Raw genomic sequence first — 12,538 nt, forward strand, 5'->3', positions numbered from 1 at the left:
TATCTTTGTTGGGGCAAATGTACACACATTTCTTTAGTATTAATGTTAGTTGTTCAGTCTGTCCAACTGTTTGTGACTCCATGGACTGTAGCCTGCCAGGCTCCTCTGTCCATGGAATTTTCCAGGCAAGAATACTGGAGAGAGCTGTCTTTCTCTTCTCCAGGGGATTTTCCTGACCCAAGGACTGAACTCGGGTCTCCTGCGTTGCAGGCAGATTCTTTATCATCTAAGCCAGGGTATTTACCAAAAAGTGAGAATCTTGGGTCTCATGAATATGTACAAATTTAGTGAATGCTGCCAAATTATTTTCCAAAGAGCTTGTACCAAGCTACAGTCCAAATAGCAGAGTACTAGTTGTTCCATGTTCTTGCCAATATTTGGTATTTTTCATCATTTTCATTACAGTCATTCTGGTAGTAAATCTTGTGGTGCTTTTAATTTTCATTTTCCTAATTACTAATGAAGAGCATGTTTACACATTTTTATTGTTTATTTGAATGTCTTCTTATGTGAATATTGGTTTAAATCCCCACCTATTTTTTGTTAGGTTGTCTATAGTTTTTTTATAGATTAGTACAAGTTCTTTATATGTTCTGGATAGGAATCTTTTGTCAGTTATGTGTATTATAAACGGTATTTTCCACTCTGTGTCTTGGCTCTATTTATAGACTATTAAACATGTATATTGACAAAACCTTTACTTTATAATCACTGCTTTTCAGTCCTCTTTAATAAATCTTTTCCTAACTGAAGTTTAAGTAGATAGTCTTAGGTTGTCCTGAAGATATTTTGTTGTTTTGCTTTGATTTTTACATGCGGAATATGCATTTATATATGCCGTGAGGGACCAAGTTTACTTTCTCTTCCATAGGAATATCCAACTGACCCAGAACAGTTATTAAAAAGACTCTTTTCCACACAGCTCTGCAGTCTCCCTTGTCCGTACATGTGAAGGTCTTTTTTTTTTACTCTATTATGTTTCATTTGTCTTATCCAATCCAGTGCCAATACTACAATCTCTTCATTACTATAGCTTTAAAATGGACACTGATATCAAGTAGACCAAATACTCTGAAATTCGTCTTCAACATTTTTGTACTATTCTTGGCCCTTAGTATTTCAATAATAAATCTTAGAATCTGTCACATTCCACTTAAAATCTGCTGATATTTAGTTGAAATTGCATGGACTTTTACAAATTGCATTTTTATTGAAACATAGGTCACATACCATAAAATTTACCCATTTTAAGGTGTACACGTCAGTAGTTTTTAGCAACTCCTAATGTTGTGACTGAATGATCTCTGTTCATTTCCAAGGCAAACCATTCAATATCATAGTAATCCAAGTCTATGCCCCAACGAGTAATGCTGAAGAAGCTGAAGTTGAATGGGTCTATGAAGACCTACAAGACCTTTTAGAACTAACACCCAAAAGAGATGTCCTTTTCATTATAGGGGACTGGAATGCAAAAGTAGGAAATCAAGAAACACCTGGAGTAACAGGCAAATTTGGCTTTAGAATGTGGAATGAAGCAGGGCAAAGGCTAATAGAGTTTTGCCAAACAGCCTCTTCCAACAACACAAGAGAAGACTCTACACATGGACATCACCAGATGGTCAACACCGAAATCAGACTGAATATTCTTTGCAGCCAAAGATGGAGAAGCTCTATACAGTCAGCAAAAACAAGACTGGGAGCTGACTGTGGCTCAGATCATGAACTCCTTATTGCCAAATCCAGACTTAAATTGAAGAAAGTAGGGAAAACCACTAAACCATTCAGGTATGACCTAAATCAAATCCCTTATGATTATACAGTGGAAGTGAGAAATAGATTTAAGGGTCTAGATCTGATAGATAGAGTGCCTGATGAACTATGGACTGAGGTTCATGACATTGTACAGGAAACAGGGGTCAAGACCATCCCCATAGAAAAGAAATGCAAAAAAGCATAATGGTTGTCTGGGGAGGACTTACAAATAGCTGTGAAAAGAAGAGAAGCAAAAAGCAAGGGAGAAAAGGAAAGATATAAACATCTGAATGCAGAGTTCCAGAGAATAGCAAGAAGATATAAGAAAGCCTTCCTCAGCAATCAATGCAAAGAGATAGAGGGAAAGAACAGAATGGGAAAGACTAGAGATCTCTTCAAGAAAATTAGAGATACCAAGGGAACATTTCATGCAAAGACAGGCCCAATAAAGGACAGAAATGGTATGGAGCTAACAGAAGCAGAAAATATTAAGAAGAGGAGGCAAGAATACACAGAAGAACTGTACAAAAAAGATCTTCATAACCAAGATAATCACAATGGTGTGGTCACTCACCTAGAGCCAGACATCCTGGAATGTGAAGTCAAGTGGGCACTAGAAAGTATCTCTATGAACAAAGCTAGTGGAGGTGATGGAATTTCAGTTGAGCTGTTTCAAATCCTGAAAGATGATGCTGTGAAAGTGCTGCACTCAATATGCCAGCAAATTTGGAAAACTCAGCAGTGCCCACAGGACTGGAAAAGGTCAGTTTTCATTCCAATCCCAAAGAAAGGCAATGCCAATGAATGCCCAGACTACCGCACAATTGCACTCATCTCATACGCTAGTAAACTAATGCTCAAAATTCCAAGCCAGGCTTCAGCAATACATGAACCGTGAACTTCCTGATGTTCAAGCTGGTTTTAGAAAAGGCAGAGGAACCAGAGATCAAATTGCCAACATCCACTGAATCATGGAAGAAGAAGAGAGTTCCAGAAAAACATCTATTTCTGCTTTATTGACTATGCCAAAGCCTTTGACTGTGTGGATCACAATAAACTGTGGAAAATTCTGAGAGAGATGGGAATACCAGACCCCCTAACCTTCCTCTTGAGAAATCTGTATGCAGGTCAAGAAGCAACAGTTAGAACTGGACATGGAACAACAGACTGGTTCCAAATAGGAAAAGGAGTAAGTCAAGGCAGTATATAGTCACCCTGCTTATTTAACTTATATGCAGAGTACATCATGAGAAAAGCTGGGCTGAAGAAGCACAAGCTGGAATCAAGATTGCCAGGAGAAATATCAATAACCTCAGATATGCAGATGACAACACCCTTATGGCAGAAAGTGAAGAGGAGCTAAAAAAGCCTCTTGATGAAAGTGAAAGAGTAGAGTGAAAAAGTTGGCTTAAAGCTCAACATTCAGAAAACAAAGATCGTGGCATCTGGTCCCATCACTTCATGGGAAATAGATGGGGAAACAGTGGAAACAGTGTCAGACTTTATTTTTTGGAGCTCCAAAATCACTGCAGATGGTGACTGCAGCCATGAAATTAAAAGACGCTTTTTCCTTGGAAGGAAAGTTATGACCAACCTAGATAGCATATTCAAAAGCAGAGAGATTACTTTGCCGACTAAGGTTTGTCTAGTCAAGGCTATGGTTTTCCCAGTGGTCATGTATGGATGTGAGAGTTGGACTGTGAAGAAAGTTGAGTGCCGAAGAATTGATGCTTTTGAACTGTGGTGTTGGAAAAGACTCTTGAGAGTCCCTTGGACTGCATGGAGATCCAACTAGTCCATTCTAAAGGAGATCAGTCTTGGGTGTTCTTTGGAAGGAATGATGCTAAAGCTGAAACTCTAGTACTTGGCCACCTCTCGTGAAGAGTTGACTCATTGGAAAAGACTCTGATGCTGGGAGGGATTGGGGGCAGGAGGAGAAAGGGACGACAGAGGATGAGATGGCTGGATGGCATCACTGACTCGCTGGACGTGAGTTTGAGTGAACTCTGGGAGTTGGTGATGGACAGGGAGGCCTGGCGTGCTGCGATTCATGGGGTCACAAAGAGTCGGACACAACTGAGCAACTGAACTGAACTGAACTAACTGAACTGAACTGAACTGAATGTTGTACAGCTACCACATCTAATCTCAGAATCTTTTTATCATCTTAAACTGAAGTCTCATATTTGTTAGTAGGTATTCCCAATTCTTTCTCCCAACCATCTGGCAACAAATCTATTTTCTGTATTGATAGGTTTGCCTGTTCTGGACATGATATAAATGGAAACATAGAGGTATCCTTTTGTGGCTGGCTTCATTCACTTATGTTTTCCAAGGTTCATCCATGTTGTAGCATGCATCAGTACTTCATTCCTTTTTAATGGCTGAACCCATTGTATGGATACAGCAATTACATTTATCTACTCATCAACTGCTGGACACTTGGGTTGTTGGCATATTTTCACCATTATGAATAATGTTGCTATGAATATTTGTGTACAATTTTTGTGTGGATATATGTCTTCATTTTTCTTGGGTATAAACTTACAGGAGTGGAATATCTGGAACATAGAGGGTAACTCTGTTTAACCATGTGAGGAACTGCCAGACTGTTTTCCAGAGCATCTGTACCACTTTACATTTCCACCAGCAATGTATAAGGGCTCAAGTTTCACAACATCTTCACCAATATTCCTTATTGTCATTTTTAGAAAATCTGAATTTCCCTAATAACTAATGATGTTGCATACCTTCTTATGTATTTATTGGCCATCTGTATAGCTTCTTTGGAGAAAAGTCTACTGGGATCCTTTGTCCATTTTATAATTGGGTTGTTTGTATTTTGGTAACTAAAATATGAGTTTGTTATATATTCTGGGTACAAATCCTTTGTCTTATAAATCATAAGCAAATATTTCCTTTCATTTTATAGGTTGTCTTCACTTTCTTGATAATGTCCTTTGAAAGATACAAATTTTCAATTTTGATAAAGCCCAATTATCTATTTTTTCTTTCATTGATTATACTATTAGTGTCATAACTTTAAAAAAAAAAACTGTGAGCTAATCCAAGGTCATATTTATACCTGTTCTTTTCTAAGAATTTCATAGCTTTAACTCTTGCATTTAGATCCATTTTGAGTTAGTCTGTGTGTATGGTGTGAGGCAGGAATCAAAATTCATTCTTATGCAAGTGGATAAACAGTTATTCCAGCACCATTTGTTGAAAAGACTACTTTTTACCACACTGAATTGTCTTGGCACCCTTGTCAAAAATCAATTGACCATACTTGGCGAAGGAAACCATTCACAAAACAAAAAGAAAACCTATGAATTGGGAGAAAATATCTGCAAACATGTACCAACAAGGGCTTAATTTCCAAAATAAATTCAATACAAACAGCTGATATAGCTCAATTTCAAAACAAATAACCTAATCAAAAATTGGCAGAAGATCTAAATAGATATTTCTCTGAAGAAGACATACAGATGACCAACAGGCATATAAAAAGATGCTCAACATCACTCATTATTAGAGTTCTACAAACCAAAACTATAATGAGGCATTACCTCACATTGGTCAGAATGGCCACCATCAAAGAGCCTACAAACAATATATGCTGGAGAGGGTGTAGAGAAAAGAGAACCAACCCTCCTACACTGCAGGTAGGAAACTGGTGCAGCTAGTATGGAAAACACTGTAGTTAGTTAATTAAGTTGCTCAGTCTGTCCGACTCTTTGCGACCCCATGGACTGTAGCCCACCAGGCTCCTCCATCCATGGGACTCTCCAGGAAAGAATACTGGAGTGGGTTGCCACTTCCTTCTCCAGAGGATCTTCCTGACCCAGGGATCGAACACAGGTCTCCCACAATGCAGGCAGACACTTTAACCTCTGAGCCATCAAGGAAGTCCCTGGAAAACACTATGGAGGTACCTTAAAAAACTAAAAACAGAGTTATCACATGACCCAGCAATCCCACTCCTGAGCATAGTTCCAGAAAAGACAAAAACTAATTCAAAAAGATACCTGTATCCCAGTGTTCATAGCGGCACTATTTACAAAAGCCAAGAAATGGAAGCAACCTAAGTGTCCATCAACATATGAGTAGATGGAGAACATATATATAACCAATGGAATATTACTCAGTCATAAAAAGATGTTAATATTGCTATTTGCAGCAACATGGATGGACCTAGAGATTATCATACTAAGTGAAATCAGACAGGTAAAGACAAAATATTATATGATATCACTTATATAGGAAACCTAAAAAAAATAATACAAATGAGCTTATTTACAAAATAAAAACAGATTCACTGACAGAAAACAAACTTATGCCTACCAAAAGGGAAGAGGGGTGCAGGGATATACTAGGAGCACAGAACTAACACAAACGAACTACTATATGTAGAATAGATAAGCAACAAGGATTTACTATATAGCACAAAGAATAATATTCAATATCTTATAATAATCTAAAATGGAAAATAATCTGATTGAATCACTTTAAAGTGATTAAAATGAATCACTTTACTGTACACCTGAAACTAACACCATATTTAAATCAACTATACTTCAATCTTTTTAAAAAAGCATATTAGGGGAACTCTGAAAGTCAAGATAGAAGAAAAGAATAATCAAGATGGGTTTTTTTAAGAAATTGAGGTGAGAGTCACATAACACAATTGACCATTTTAAAGTGAACATTTCAGTAAATCAACTATACTTCAATAAAAAATAAATTGAGTTAAAGAAAGAAAGGGGGAAAGAAAGAGAGAAAAAAAGAAATGAAATTAAATCTATGGCTTAATGCTTTTCAGCAATTTTGGAAAATTCTTGGCTATTATCACCTCAAAAATCGTTTCTGCTTCATTTTCTTTCTCTTTTCAACATGAGACTATACTACCATATGTTTTAGAACTTCTCTTATACCCCTTATGCCCTTACATTCTTTTTGTATATGACTTACAAATTAGTTTCTCTCTCTGCTTCAGTCTAGATATTTACTCTAAAATATTCCATTTCCCTACATAACTCTTTGTATGAGTCTAACCTCTTAAACCTACCCACTGAGTTCTTAATTTCATTAATTGTACTTTTTATTTTAAAAATTCATATGTGGGTTATAAATTTCTTTTATAGCTTTTAGGTTTCTGTTTCTGTTTTGTTCATAATCCTTGATTTTATGGGCAGTTACTTTAAAGTTTGTTTTTCAAAATTCTATGATCAGAATTTTCAGTGTTTCTCTGTTGTGTATTGTTTTCTTTTTGTTCATTTGTTTGGTTTTGGTCATCCTGTCTCATTATCTTCATGTACCTAGTTTGTTTTTTATTGTGGACTGACTACTGCATATTAACATCATAAAAAATATATTGAGACTTAGGATAATGTTATCTTCCTCCATAAAGGATTTGCATTTGCTTCTGAGAAAGGAGCTAGGCAACTAATCATGTAGATCAACATAATCCAAGCAGAGTTTGAGATTATATGACGCATACCTTTAATTTCTTGATAGTGCCAGAGTATGACTAGCTTACCCTTAGTCTAAATTATAATCTTTTGGAGTCTCAACCTAAAGCATAAAGGGTTTACAAAGTTTCCCACTCCATGGTGAACCCTAGATAGCCCTATCTACTGTGTTCAACTTCTCAGGCTCTCAACAGCTTCTTCCAAAATCAACAAGCTAAGTTCAGTTCAGTTCAGTCACTCAGTCGTGTCTGACTCTGCGACTCCATGGACTGCAGCACGCCAGGCTTCCCTGTTCATCACCAGTTCCCAGAGCTTACTCAAACTCATGTCCATAGAGCTGGTTAATGCCAACCAACCATCTCACCCTCTGTCGTCCCCTTTTCCTCCCGCCTTCAATCTTTCCCAGCATCAGGGTCTTTTCTAATGAGTCTGTTCTTCACATTAGATGGCCAAAGTATTGGAGCTTCAGCTTCAGCATCAGTCCTTCCAATGAATATTCAGGAGTGATTTCCTTTAGGATGGACTGGTTGGATCTCCTTGCAGTCCAAGAGACTCTCAGGAGTTATCTCCAACACCACAGTACAAAAGCATCAATTCTTCAGCACTCAGCTTTCTTTATAGTCCAACTCTCACATCTGTACAGTACTACTGGAAAAACCATAGCTTTGACTAGATGGACCTTTGTTGGCAACAGATGTCAGATGTCTTCCAACAGATTCTGTAAAATATTTTATTCAGGTGTTCTCAGTAGGCAAGTTGGTGTGCATTAGCTAGTCTGCCACAGGAAATGGAAGTTTTCCCAAACAGAACTTTAATTAAAAATTTCAACCTTCTTCCAACCAGTATGTTGGAACTTGAGTGCTTTCTCCTTTCCTTGCTCTAAAGATCAATTGTTACCCCCAAAAATAGACCAAGAGGAAAGGAGAAAGAAGGAAAATGAAAACTAATGCACAATTCTGATAAGTCCTCTGAACAATCAAGAAGTAGCTTTATGTTAATTAATCAAATTGAGATAATTACTAAAATGAACAAGGAAGACTAATTACTGCTAAAACTTTGTTTTATTCCCGAACTTTTTATTGATTAATCCCTCCTTTCCCCCAATCTAAATGCCATTTCTGTCATATACCAATTTCTTAATCATGTGCATTTCTGCTTCATTGGTCCATTTCTCCCTCTCTCCCCTACCTCCTTCTCTCCTTCTCCCTCCCTATCTCCAATATCACACTTTTTTTTGGTATCTTTATAATATGCCTTAGAAACTAGTGGATAAAATAGACTGTTCTTTTTCCTCAAATTGTTTTGATAATTCTTCACTATTTTTCCATGGATCTGTGAAAAAACTAGCTGTCATTGAGTGTAACTGCACTAAATTTGTAAGTAAATTTGATGAGAATCAATATCTTGACAGTATTGAATTTTGCCTTCCACCATTATGTATCTTTAATTTACACTAAACTTTGGACACAATAAATTTATAAATATAATTTTCTCTAAATAGTTCTTATACATCAGTTAGATTCATGACTAGTTACCTCATGAATTTTTTGAGAATATGATCTTTTTAATTTCAATTGCATTTTCAAGTTGCTGCTGCTGGTGTGTAGCATCACTATTGGCTTTTGTATATATTAATATTAGGTCTGACAATATTGCTGATTAGTTTCAATATTTGGTCTGATATTTGTTTAGAATTTTATATAGATACTTAATTCATCTTTGACTGAAGACAATTTTTTTCCCTCCTTCTCATTACTGTTTTCCTTTTTTCCTTTTATTTTTATCCTAGATAGAATTTCTATTGCAATATTGAAAAAATGAAAATAGTCATTTATAGTTTGTTATGATTAGATATTAATTTTATTAAAAGCTTTTTCTGTATCTATTAAGATGATGTCATGTTTCTTTCTTCTGTTAATTTCATTAATAGATTCTCTAATATAAAACCATATTTGAGTTACTTTTTAAAAATATGTTGCCAGATTATATTTGTTAACATACCACTCAGTATTTTTGCATCTATGGTTTCTGATATTTGCCTATTACTGTCCTTTATTTTATTATTCTTATCAATATTGTGTATCCAGATTATAAATTTCTCAAAAAATAAAGAGAAACATTCCATTTTTCTATTCTCTGGAGCTGTTAGAATAAAGAAAGGAATTATCTGTTCCTGAAGGGTTTACAAACATGCGTTTTTACACTCTCTGGACCTAGTACTTTGGAGAAATAGGTTAATAAAGTTAATTCAGCATATTTAATGTTTGCAGGACTATTCTGAGTAAATCGATCTAATTTTGTCAATACATATTTACCCAGAAGTTTTTCCATTTCATCTTTGTTTTCTTATCTAGTGAAATAGTTACTAATAATAATATTATAACTTCAAAAGTTCCTGCCAAAACAATACAGTGGCCAGTTTTCCATACTAATACTATTTAATTATGCCTTCTATTTGCTCAACAATATTGCCAGAAGTTCCTATATCTTAATAATTATTTCAAATATTTAGTATTTCATTTTTTATCCCCTCTATTGCTTCTTTCTCTGTCTTTTCTTTGAATTAATCTGCTTTTCTACCTATGTATTTATTCTCTATTTTTTTTTTTTGGCTTTATACTGTACTTTGTCCAAATTTTCTAAGTGAATGCTTGCCTCAGTAATTTTCAATATCTCTTCTCAATATGTTCATTTTAGATTATATATGTCCTTCCAAATACTGCTTTTTCTGCATTCTACAAGTTTTTATTTATAGTGGTTTTATTGTTCTTTAGTTATAAGCATTTAATAATATTAATTATGGTTTCTTATTTGGATCTCTATTTATTTAGAAACTTCTTCCATCAAGTATTTTTAATTTCCACATACGGCAGTTGCACAAGCAAGCTTTATTTGGGTGACACAATGACAGGTTAGCATGCATGCTGGAAGTTCCTCACAACATGAGACTGCCCAAGAGTTTGGTGCATGGTTACCATCCAGGCAAAGTGGTTATCTGATGAAGCCTTACAAATAGCTGAGAAAAAGAGAAAAGAAAGGGAAAGGAGAAAGGGAAATATATACCCAGCTGAATGAAGAGTTCCATAGAATAGCAAGGAGAGATAAGAAAGCCTTCTTAAGTGAACAATGTAAAAAAAAAAAAAAATATATATATATATATATATAGAGAGAGAGAGAGAGAGAGGAAAACAATTGAGTGGGAAAGACTAGAGATCTCTTCCAAAAAAATGGAGATACCAATGGAACACTTTATGCAAAGATGGCCACAATAAAGGACAGAAACGGTAAGGACCTAACAGAAGCAGAGGAGATTGAGAAGAGATGGCAAGAACACACAAAATAACTATATAAAAAAGGTTTTAATGATCTGGATAAGCACAATGGTATAATCACTCACCTAAAGCCAGGCATCCTGGAATGTGAAGTCAAGAGGGCCTTAGGAAGCATTACTATGAACAAAGCTAGTGGAAGTGATGGAATTGCAGCTGAGCTATTTCAAATCCAAAAAGATGATGCTGTGAAAGTGCTGCACTCAATATACCAGCAAATTTGGAAAACTCAGCAGTGGCCACAGGATTGGAAAGAGTTATATTTTATTCCAATCCCAAAGAAAGGCAATTCCAAAGAATATTCAAACTATCATCCAATTGTACTCATTTCACATGCTAGCAAGATTATGCTCAAAATCCTTCAATTAGGCTTCAACAGTATGTGAACTGAGAAATTCCAGATGTTCAAGCTGGATTTAGGAAAGGCAGAGGAACCAGAGATCAAATTGCCAACATCCGTTGGATCATAGAAAAAGCAAGGGAATTCCAGAAAAACATTTACTTCTGCTTCATTGACTATACTGAAGTCTTTGACTGTGTGGATCACAATAAACTACGGAAAATTCTTAAAGAGATGGGAATACCAGACCTCCTTACCTGCCTCCTGTTAAACCTGTATGCAGATCAATAAGCAACAGTTAGAACAGACATGGAACAATAGACTAGTTCCAAATTGGGAAAGGAGTACATTGTCACCCTGTTTATTTAACTTATATGCAGAGTACATAATGCAAAATGCTGGGCCGGATGAATCACAAGCTGGAATCAAGACTCTTGGGAGAAATATCAATAACCTCAGACATACAGATGAGACCACTCTAATGGCAGAAAGTGAGGAAGAATTAAAAAGCTTCTTGATGAGAGTGAAAGAGGAGGGTAAAAAAGCTGACTCAAAACTCAACATTCAAGAAACGAAGATCATGCCATCCGGTTCCATTACTTCACGGCAAATAGATGGGAAAAAAAAAGTGGAAACAGTGGCAGATTTTATTTTGGAAGGCTCCAAAATCACTGCAGATGGTGACTGCAGCCATGAAATTAAAAGATGCTTCCTCCTTGGAAGAAAAACTATGAAAAACCTAAACAGCATATTAAAAAGCAGAGACGTCACTTTGCAGGCAAAGTTCTGTATACTCAAATCTATGGTTTTTCCAGTAGTTATGTACAGATGTGAGAGTTGGACCATAAAAAAGGCTGAGCATCAAAGAACTGATGTTTTCGAACTGTGGTGCTGGAGAAGACTCTTTTTGGCCAGTTGACGCAAAGAGCCGACTCATTGAAAAAGACCCTGATGCTGGGAAAAACTGAGGGCAGGAGGAGAAGGGGGCGATACAGGATGAGAAGGTTGGATGGCATCACTGATTGGATGGACATAAGTTTGAGCAATCTTCAGGAGATGGAGAAGGGCAGGGAAGCCTGGCGTGCTGCAGTCCATGCATGCATGCTAAGTTGCTTCATTTGTGCCTGACTCTTTGCAACCCCATGGACCATAATCCGCCAGGTCCTTGGAATTCTCCAGGCAAGAATTCTGGAATGGGTTGCCTTGCCCTCCTCCATGTGGTCGCAAAGAGTCAGACATGACTTAGCGACTGAACAACAACCATCCAGAAGGGAATGTAAGCAAGGGAGCTCCAGAAGGAGGGGGAATCAAAGATAAGGCCCACATATCTAGGCAATGCATCTCAGCAGCACTGCAAGGAGTCTCTAGGTCAGAGAACTCTGAAGGGCAGCAGTGGTTCGGAGTCTCTATAGACACAGTTTTTATCTTATCTGTGGCTTGTCTTGCAGTTTCACTGGGTATGCAAATCAGGCAGACACACTCTAAATGGCTAAAAATCTGCTTATTTGGATACGTTTAAAACAATCAGATGTGTAAAAATTTGAGTTGGTGCCAGAGGGCATTTGGGCTAGGATCTCAGTCTGCTATGTAGGAATAAACCTAGGGGCCAATATACAGAGGTCATCTTCATTTATATAACAAATTTT

The sequence above is a fragment of the Oryx dammah genome, unplaced genomic scaffold (assembly GCF_014754425.2).
Source record: "Oryx dammah isolate SB20612 unplaced genomic scaffold, SCBI_Odam_1.1 HiC_scaffold_23, whole genome shotgun sequence".
Lineage (NCBI taxonomy): Eukaryota > Metazoa > Chordata > Mammalia > Artiodactyla > Bovidae > Oryx > Oryx dammah.